Source organism: Magnolia sinica, chromosome 5 (genome assembly GCF_029962835.1).
Source record: "Magnolia sinica isolate HGM2019 chromosome 5, MsV1, whole genome shotgun sequence".
Taxonomy (NCBI): Eukaryota; Viridiplantae; Streptophyta; class Magnoliopsida; order Magnoliales; family Magnoliaceae; genus Magnolia; species Magnolia sinica.
In genome coordinates, this window is record NC_080577.1 from 92,896,756 (window position 1) to 92,907,429 (window position 10,674).

Sequence of the window (10,674 nt, forward strand, 5' to 3'; positions counted from 1 at the left end):
GGTTCGGACGTTGAAGGTGGCAGATGGTTTTCTATAATTTTTGTAAAAGACAGGTGGAGAGGCATTTTCTCTCCCTTTTTATAAGAAAACCTAGCTTTCCTAGGTCATTGGATTGACAACGAGCGTTCAAGATTTGGTCAGGTAGAAACCACCTCCAAAATAGTGGGTTAGGTCGAAACCGGTTGTGGTTTTGCTCGAAAGCCCTAAACTGCGTTGCTTAGATGGGGGGATGAGATTTTCCAATAGTTGGACGACTGAGATTGAAGGGGACATGCGCATGTGGATTACCAGCTAAGGTAAAAATAGTGTTTCTGTTTTTGGAAACCATCTGAGTTGTAACGCCCTGAAAATCGGGGGTTGAGCAGGAGCCCAACTCCCGAGTTCCAACACATCACTTATGTAACATAGATAAAAATGATTAAATGTTGTCTGTATTAGTGTATTAAACATGAGTGGGATTATACCAAATCAGCATACTAGAGACAGTTAGAGTATGCAGGTGGTAGACTGTGATAGATATATAAAAGCATATAAGTAGTTGTAAGTCTCCAGAGTATGAACATGTCACTAGGTCAAATGGTTACATATATAATTTCAAAATATACAAAAAATGATAAAGTGTAACATCATCTATCCATATCCCTGTAGCCTTAATGCGCAACTCTAGGTCTACATAGACCCGCCAGAGAGTTGCATGTAGGAGAACTCCTCGTCGTCATCATAAAAGTCAGGCTCCACCCCGTAAGCATCGCCGTCATCTGAAACTAAAACAGGGTCTGATTGGTGTTTTAAAACACTGTCCCAGAACATGGGAGTGAGTGATCAACTCAGTGGAGCTATAAGGTAAAGGTTAACATGTTATCAATTCAGTCAAGCAGTAATGATAAAGTAATACAAAAGCATTCCTAGGTACTCTGGTTAATGCAAGGATAATATGAGTTAATGATGCATGCCCTCACCTACACTCCCTCTGCGACATTATCTCACGATCGCGGCATGCACCCCTTCCTCTGTGCTCAACTCCAACGCCAAAGGCATATGCAAATGCGGTGCTGTACTTGATTAGCCAAGTTCTTAATTAGACTTATTCATATAGGAGGTTTGAGAAGCTAAGGTACCTCCCTTATATCATTTACCCAAACAATAATCTATCTAAGGTCGTCAATCCTAGTTAATCACATACGTTAGGCAAGTTCAGGTCACTACCACCAACGCTCTACCAACTGGCAGTCTATTTTCGAAGGCTCGTCACCAACCCGACTGGGAACCACAGCCAGGCTGCGCCGGGGTAGGCCTATTTCATACTCGAGGTTACTCCACCAATGCTCTACCAACTGGCAGTCTATTTTCAAAAGCTCGTCACCAACCCGACTGGGGACCACAATCAGGCTCCACCATTGTAGGCCGACAGCTCGAATATAGTGTCCCATACCACCATATTTGGCTCACGAGTTTGGATTGCTCACTGGTCACTACGAGGAAGCTCGTCGCCCCAGCGTAGGCCGACAGCTCGACCACGGTGTCCCATATCACAATGCCCGGCTCATGAGTCTTAGCAAATCGTAGTACCATGGTTGAGATGGGTCTTTACATTAGTAAGGGTTACCTTAGGTTCAAGCAGTAGTGTTCATATATGGTAAACACACAGTGGGCAAATCGGGTTACTTGACAAGTTCGATTGGTACGAGCGTAAGCTGAATTAATCGACATGGAGCACTAACCACTTTCGATAATTATCGTACAACTCGGATTTCCCGAACGCATCAATTGTGGTGAGACTAGCTCAGCCACTCAAACAGGAATTATTACTAATTGCCTAGACTACCTTGTAGTCCCAATCACAGTCAAATGCAAGAAGTAAGCATACATGATAGTCATACGGCATTTAACAACCAATTCTAACGTACATATCATTTGAGCATATTATTCAACACATATAACATGATATTCTACATATACATTTGCTATACAAACATGCACTTGAAATTAAAGCTACATGAAGAAAAGTACACATATAGCTAAGGTAGTTGAGAATGCTATCTCAACAACCCTCGTAAATACAAAGCGTCAACCAATTACTCATACAGGCATTTTGTCAAACACTTAGACTACATATTACACATACATGTAATATACTAGTTCCAATAGACATTAGGGCAAATCCTTTAACAAAGGAGCTGTCACTCATACAACGATCATATATTCTCAATTTACAAGCATGGCAAGCACAAATCATATTTCCATAGTCTTTTAGACATTTCAACAAACACATAGAACGCATTATACTCAACATAGCTTATATCTATATGTAATATATGGAAAACATCGTATCTAAGCACATGTGACAGCAATCAAGTCAGTCATAAACCATTACTGACATTGAAAGCCTTGAAGACTATAACCTAAATGTTTATAGTTCGCACCTTTCACCGGTAGACTCGTAGCGAACTCAGTTTAAACACTAAGTCCTTGCCTAGGGCACAACGGCAACCTATAGCATGAAATAGGTTAGCTACTTCACCATTTACTCTACTTGAATCCCTAAAACAGATTAGGGTTAGGATTTCTTACCTAAGAACGGAGTCAGAATCGTCGGAATAGCGATACAGACAGGGTGGTTAAGCACGTGGAGCGATGAGATCGAATCCCAGGAACTCTCTCCCACTTTCTCTCTCACTTTCTCTCTCTTTCCTTCTCTCTTTGCTCTCTTCTCTCTCCTAGGGTTGCAAATTCATATATGAAGGGAGAGATAGGGTTTAAGGCACTTATATAGGCCCAGAACTGATGAGAATGGCCCTAGGGCCATGGTATACTTAAGTTATAGCCAAAGACTGGCCGTTTCGGTCCAACGGCGCTGATCTGGAGGCTCCTTTTCTGCATAAGATTGGGAGTAAGCCCCCTGACTATGGATCTATTCCAGGTTAAGATCTCGGTCCGATCGGATCAGTGGATCGACCGCGGAGGACCTGTTTCAGTTTAACGGTCACCGGTACTCGATCAGGGCCACAAGTATACTAACATGTGTTGAAAATTTTTCCTGATCTGAGGGTGTAATTGGGTCAGAATCTGACGGTCTGAAACCTTAAAATTGGCTTGCAAGTGAATGGCTCAATTCACTTAAGTTTCAGTTCATATCCTAAAGATATTCTTGTTTCTCACACACTTCGTTCCGGGCTCAAGTTGTGCGTTTCTGGACACTATCGGAATTTGATTTCTGAGGTTGTAGTCAAGCCCAGTAAGGCAGTGATAACCGTATAGTTTTGCAATCATCGGACATTCGTCCTGTGGTCTAGGTCCGATACGGAGTTTCAACGCGCTCCCGAGAGCAATTGAGTTTTGAGATTGATCCTAAGTTTTTACGTGATATAGCATTAACAGTTCTACTCATTTTGGGTCTTACAAATCATATTTAAAGTGATTAGTGCTAATTTCACAGGTAATCTAGTTTAACACTTAATAATTTTCGTCTAATTTCTAAAGGGTTCGGTCCTTAGTGATTTCTACCTGAGGTGGTACTCGGGTCTTTGTACAGATTTTTTGGGACGTTACATGAGTGCACCTCCTACTTGTGCTAGTGTTTGTGTGCATATGAGTGCATGCCAACGGGTGAAACCACCCAGGGTTCGTTTGGGACTGTCATCCGGTCGTGATGAACGGTCCAAATTTCCCGAATCGATGGCGCAGATGGGCCATCAATCGAGGACAACAGACATTGTCTGTTAACGCTGTTGCAACACAAGAGAGAAAGAAAATAGGAGAGTTTCCTCTTTTGGGCGGGAGGCATCAAGTCAAACCTGATTTGATTGTGCCTATGGTCTGGTGCATCGCAGTTGCACACCCACTATAATATCCTAAAATTTCACGGCCAACGTTTATACTCATGCCCGATAAAACCAGGTGTTAATAATGTATAAACTGGATGCTTTGAAATCGCACCCTATTTTTTTCGTTTGGTTTACATCTAGATACATTCATGAAGGTAAAATCATAAGAATAAAATCAACTGTATTGATGATATTTCCTCAGAATAAAAAAAATAAATAGAGGCCTTCTCAATGGAAGCTTATTACATTTATTGAGTTCGCATCGGAAGTATAAAATTAAATCATAAATTGTCTTCTCATTCTTTCAACATAATCTTCCTTAGGGAGAATGTTCATTAGGTCTTCAATTTCACCTGCATAATTTGTACGGTTGGGAGAGGGCAATGCCCTACTCATAGTGATGGTTATCCTTTAAGATTAACAATAATTCAAGATATTCATATAAGTAAAGTAAGGGTCTAATACATCTCGTGCTCCATTAACACGATGTGAAAAAGCATGTGTGGCTCATCATACGTAGTGATCATCACAATGTGAAAAACAGTTACATGATAACTGGTTCGACCCACACTCTCACTATACGGATATTCACCGGCATGGCCAACGCTATCATGAATTTACATGAACACCTCAAGGTGCACAACACATAAGTCGGATGAATTATGTGCAATGATTTGTTCATGGAGCAACTATTTGCGACATCCAATCCCGAAAGTGATGTGACACTGCATTTGTGAATTACACATATCGATTTGTGCACCACTACCCAAAACCTATGGAATTACATGACGACCAAGAGTGTAAGACCCGTATCCTAGTCCATACTATTCCGTTAGCTTCTGTGTCCTTTCGATCGAATTCCGGCAACCTTCGCACCGTATCCGACGATTGCGCGCAATCCTAAACTAGGTCCCGCATACCGAAGTCAGCTCGAACCAAAACTTGTATCATAGCGATCGCACCGTCGCCGCGGTTCCAAAGCCATGACTCGAGCACTGAACCGATACCCAAGCTAGAAGATGTCGGTCTGCGTTTATTTCGAAGAAACGCCGCACGTTGCGAATTACGAGGGAATCTCTACCACATGTCCCATCAATCAATCAATCAATCAATCAAGTACACTCTATACCTCAAGTACAAGTCAAGTACATGCAACCCATCTCTCTTTTCCATAAGTCAACTCTCTCTCTCCCTACCCATCCCTCTTTTACCAATTTTCAAACTAAACTATACCTCCCATCATCTCTACTTACATCACCCATCACTCCATCACCTCTTATCACCCATCACTTCTCTCTCTCTCTCTCATTTCTCAAATCTCCCAATCAACAAAAAAATTTCACACGTCCAACCCCTCTCTCCCAAACCACAAGTGTGGTCCACCTTCTCATCTTCCATCTGCACCCTCTCATCTTTCATCCACACCATTAATCTCCCATCAACCTCCATTAAAAGGCAAGCTAAGGAGCATTGGAGTCTAAGGGACCAAGAAGAAGGAAGATAAGGTGGGTGATTTACTGTTATTTTCGATTTTAAGGCCCACTTATTGGTGGGACCCATTTTGATGTATGTGATTTAAGCAAGAGGGGCCCATAGTGGCGGGGTCCCTCTATCTCACCGTATATTTCTCTCTCTCTCTCTCTCTCTCTCTCTCTCTCTCTTTCTTTGTGATGGTGTGGATCCCACCAATATGTGTTATATCTACCCCGTCCATCTACATCAGACGGTGTGGCCCACCCTATTGCAGGTGATGATCCACACCATCCATTGTTTGGATTGGGCCAATAGATCCTTCTTTCTATATGTTATATTTTATATAATATATATAATATAATATGTATTGTATATATATATATATGTATTATATGTATATATGTTGGTGGGCCACGTCCACATGGGACCCACCACAATGATGTGTTTATGTATGTCGTCCAGCGTCCCTGGACGCTGGACGTTGGCGAACAGTGAAGTGTAAATTAACATGGGAGTGTACTAACGAGCTAGCCAAAAGAGAATGGAGTGGTGGGCCACTCATGCAGGCCCCACCTTGACGTTTTTATATAATCCAAGCCGACCATCCTATTTTCTAGATCATTTTAGGCGTTGAGCCGAAAAATGATCTCAATCCGAATTTATGATGGGCCGTAGCATAGCAAACAAGTTTCCTACCATTAAAATACCTCCCTGATGCTCCTGTATAGCAAAAACCACCCAATATTGGACTCGATGGGATTGTATCAAGCCACAGGGACCAATGGCTGGGATGGATTCGTCTGTGGTGGGCCTCATCTATCAAAAACCATTAGATCTTTGTTTTTTCAAAAAAAAATGGAATAGAAGGCAGCAGCATCTGCTGCTGCTGCTGTCAGTGGGCGGGCGGACGGACGAGCTGGGCCTCACGGCCCCAGCTGTGGGCCCCACTGTGATGCATTTCGAACATCCACACCATGCACTTGTTGGGTCCCCTCAGACCAGGTGTCCACCCCAAAATCAGCCTTATACGGAACTCAGGTGGGCCACATCATTTAAAATCATGCGAAGACATGCCAAAACATATAAAATCACTTGGTGGGGTCTACCTGAGTTTTGGATGTTACTGAAACTTGGTCTGGACCATCAGCCAGGTAGGACTCACATAATGGGTGGGCTAGATTTGTGAACCACATTTCGGTGGGCCCCACGCCCACCCCCAGGTCCAAGTGACCTTATAAACAGGTTGGACGGCATATAAATATCACGGTGGGCTCCTGCCCACGTGACCAGTCAACAGATTGGTGGCAAATAAATATTTCAGTGGGCCCTACCCCCCTGGTCCACGTGGCCTTGTGAACAGGTTGGATGTAAATAAACGTTATGGTGGACCCTGGTCCACATGACCTTATGTACAGGTTGGATGTAAATAAATATTACAAGTGGGCCCAGGTGGGTGGAAAATAAATATTACAGTGGGCCCTACCTTGGTCCACGTGGCCTTATGAATAGTTGGGTGGAAAATAAACATTATGGTAGGCCCCACATGGGACCCACTTATGTATGTATTGTAAACCACAACCTCCATTAGAGTGGGCTCCATCATGATGCATGTGTTTCATCCAACTGTCCAATCATTTTTGGAGATAATGTAAGGTCCATTGTTGAGGCCCATCTTGATGTATTGGTGATCCTTGTTAAGGCCTACCTTGACTTGTATAAGGCCCATATTATGAGGCCCATTGTGAAGTATGTAAGGCTCATGTGATTAGGCACAGCTTGATGTATTTGTGGCCTTCCCACTAAGGCCCACTTGAGATATATGAGCTCATGGTTTGAGGCCCATTTGATGTATTTGGGCCCTTGGGTCGAGGCCCAACAAGATCTATATAAGGCCCATTACAACGTGATTCTACCATGGTTCATGTGTTGACTATTGTAGTGGGCTATGCCTTGGGAACAATGTTGGTTTGACATCCACATTGCAAGTACAATATTAGTTAAATGTCCGCATTGTCACTCTCCCTAAGGCCCACTGATAGGCCCATACTTGTAGTAAGTAGGCCGTCTAGGCCTATTTTCATTATACACAGAGCCCATCTCTTTATATATGTTTAGTATAGATCCATAATTCATGATCATTCGCATCATATGTATGCCTGATATGAGAAGTGACTGATCATAGCATATGCCTTCGGGCAGATCGTCTATGGGCTCCCTGATAGGCGGAGTCGCCCCACATGAGCGCTCGGTACGCACAGGATTGTTGCATGTCTGACAGTATGATACATGCACTTGCATTGTGTGATTGTGATTATCGTATGCCCTAGTGACACCAGGGCCATAGCCTCCACAGACACATCGTGGATGGTAGGATTGGATACCAAAAATATTTGGTTCTAGCATACAGGCGCCATAGATGTCCCTGGGTGAAAATTCCTAAACCTGATGGTACTAGAGGATGACTCCAACGTTGAGACCGAGTGGATACACGAGCACGCGAGGGCCGTATACCAGTAGGCTGCGTCTCCCACTGTGTCGTGGTCGGTTGAAAAGGGGTGTGACCTTACCCACCTGAGTGAGGTGGCAATTTCTAGGTTGAGTTTGACCAGCTTGAGGAATCGGTCCGCTATCAACGAGCCGGGTCCGATATTGGCAGGCGAATAGTGAGGTCTCTTCCACCCTCCTAGTTGTGCGTCCGGATAGAGGCGGCAAGCTAGCGTAGAGTGTACTTAACCCCAGTGATTATCCAGACCGAGAACCGCACTGATTTGATGCTCTAGTGAGGAGCTGCATTGATATGTGGATGAGAATTGACATGCTTGACTTGCACTCTGCATCGCATGGCTTTGATATGGCCGATCGCATTCATGTTTTGCACCACATGGCCTTGGTATGGCTGGTTGCATACATGTGTCCATCAGTATGATCCCGCATTTCTCTGACCTTGCATCCTGAGCACGCTCATATTGCTCACACACTTACACCACCCTCTAAGCTTTCTATAAGCTTATGCACGATTGATGCGTGCAGGTGACGTTAGGTCGCAGTCATAGCATAACAGCAGCAGGAGTGTGTGGTCGAGGCCTTTAGAGTTTTGTTATTCGCATTATCTTGTATTTCCCTTCAGACGCATTGTACTTAAAGTTTTTAATCATAGTGGATTTTGTGATGGTGTTCTTGTGTTTATTGTTCGTGGGTTATGCTTTTGGTTATGCTCATTACGAATCAAATGATATTAGAAATCCTCCTTGTGGGATCCCAGGATCAAAACCTGGTAAATGGGTACCGGGAGACGAGAATGGGATTTTAAGGAGGCTGTCGGCGCCGAATTCGGCAATAAAAAATTTTGTGAGCCCGGTTTTCGAGTTTGAGATGTGACAAAGAGTGTCTCTACCTAGAGCGCATTACGTCCATAATAGATTACTTGAATCACTAGTTGTGATACATCTGGTCACATCACTTGCACTTATAGAGAATATAAACTGAATCATGAAGAATATAATCTGAATAATGAAGAATATAAACTGAATCATGGAGAATATAAACTGAATCATGGAGGTTCTGGAATAGCAAGAAACATGCCTAAGCCTTAAAGATAGACAGCACGAGGCCAACATAATAAAGAGAAGAGTGACAATGGTCAACTCAACAAAAGTGGCAATGGCCAACATAATAAAGAGAATAACAGCAATGGCTAACTCAACAAGTAGACGAGTGGCAGAGCTAACTCAAATAAAGAGACGAGTGGCAGGGCCAACTCAATAATTTGGATGAGGTAGGGGCAAGGCTTGCATCCATGGCCTCACATAAATTCAGAGAAATTACTTGTATTTGACATCACGTCATAATCCCAAAGGGCCAATACTTGTAATAATATTAACCAAATCAATTGATATGATAATTCCCATAAAGATGAAGACATGAAAGGTAGGATAATTCACATCATTAAAGGCATAAAAGAAGCAGGATAAAGGTAAGATGAAATACAGGAATGCAGGTAGAAGGTAGGATAAATAAACCAACTTAAAATTACTGTAAGCTTAAAGGATAAAACCCTCACCTTGACTGTCCTCTAAGGTTAGATGTCTGGGCAACTTAGTTTCGCCTGTTTTGCCTTAAGTTAAAGTGGTTGTTAGAGGTTCCATGCAAAATCTATGTTTCCAAAACCTGGCGAGTCGTTCCACCGAGTTAACTCGGCCATGACTCGAATTCTTTATTTCTTCTTCTTCTCTCTCTTTCTTTTCTTTTTCTTTCTCCTTCTCTTCCTTCCTTTCTTTTCTTTTCTTTTCTTTCTTCTTCTTTCTTTCTTCGTTTCTCTTTCTCTTTCTACCTTTTCTCCAAAGCCAGGCAGAAGTGCCCTTTTTATAGGGATGTGGTCTTCCAAACCCTTCCTGCGAAATCCATTCGCAGTGCGTAAAGGCGAAACTAGTTGCAAGCTCGTCGGCATGGAGTGCGGATCACACCTTGCGTCTAACTTTGTTTTCTGTTTTCTGTCCATTCTTTATTCCTTTAGTTTTCTTTCTTTCATCCACAGTCCAGGTGGGCCATCAAGAGAATGGTCTTGATCATTCAAATCAATGCTGATCGTCAACATCTGCTCGGTAGTTGGGTTCTGTTGTAATGGTATTTTTGTCCAAGATCATCCTTCGTCCGATCAGACTCCTTGGACGGCCTGGATCTGTTGTCTGAAAATCCCTGGCCGACCGTTTTCATGATCCGATCATTCTATAAGTAGCATCCGACGGGTTTGCAAATGCGGATCTCGGAACATGGTTAGCGCAGGGAGATGCAGCGGAAAAGGGGACGTCTCCCTATTTCCTTCCTTCTTTTGAATAACATGGGGGTGGTCGGAGCTCCATCATCTTCAGTTTGGACGGTTAAGATGGTCTCTGTCCAATAATGAATGTTAAAGGATCGTCTTCTCGGACAGTTTTGTTTCCTTTGAATTTCTTTCCAGCGCACTGTCCAATTGTGATTGGAACTATGACTAGGTGGAGGCTTTTCTTTGGGTAAGAAGTCTTTGTTGGGTTTGTATCCCAACTACTTGCCGATGTGTGGCTGCAGCCACCGTAGAATAAAAGACTGAAAAGAGAAAGATATGAACTGCTGCTGTATTTTCTTATATATAGAAACGAATTACATTGCTGCCTTTATAGGCTTTCTTATACTATGAAATTACTAATTTATCCCTATCTAGATTCATCCTAGGGGCATCTAAAGAAAGAAAAAATCCAAAGGAAAAATCTACTGTTTATCTTCTCCAACTAATATTCTAAACTTAGAAAAATCTCACAGCTAAAAAAATCTTACAGCTAGCATGCACAGCTAGCACACGCACCCTTCACACGGTTTTGGATTTGCAAAATCCTCCACCGTA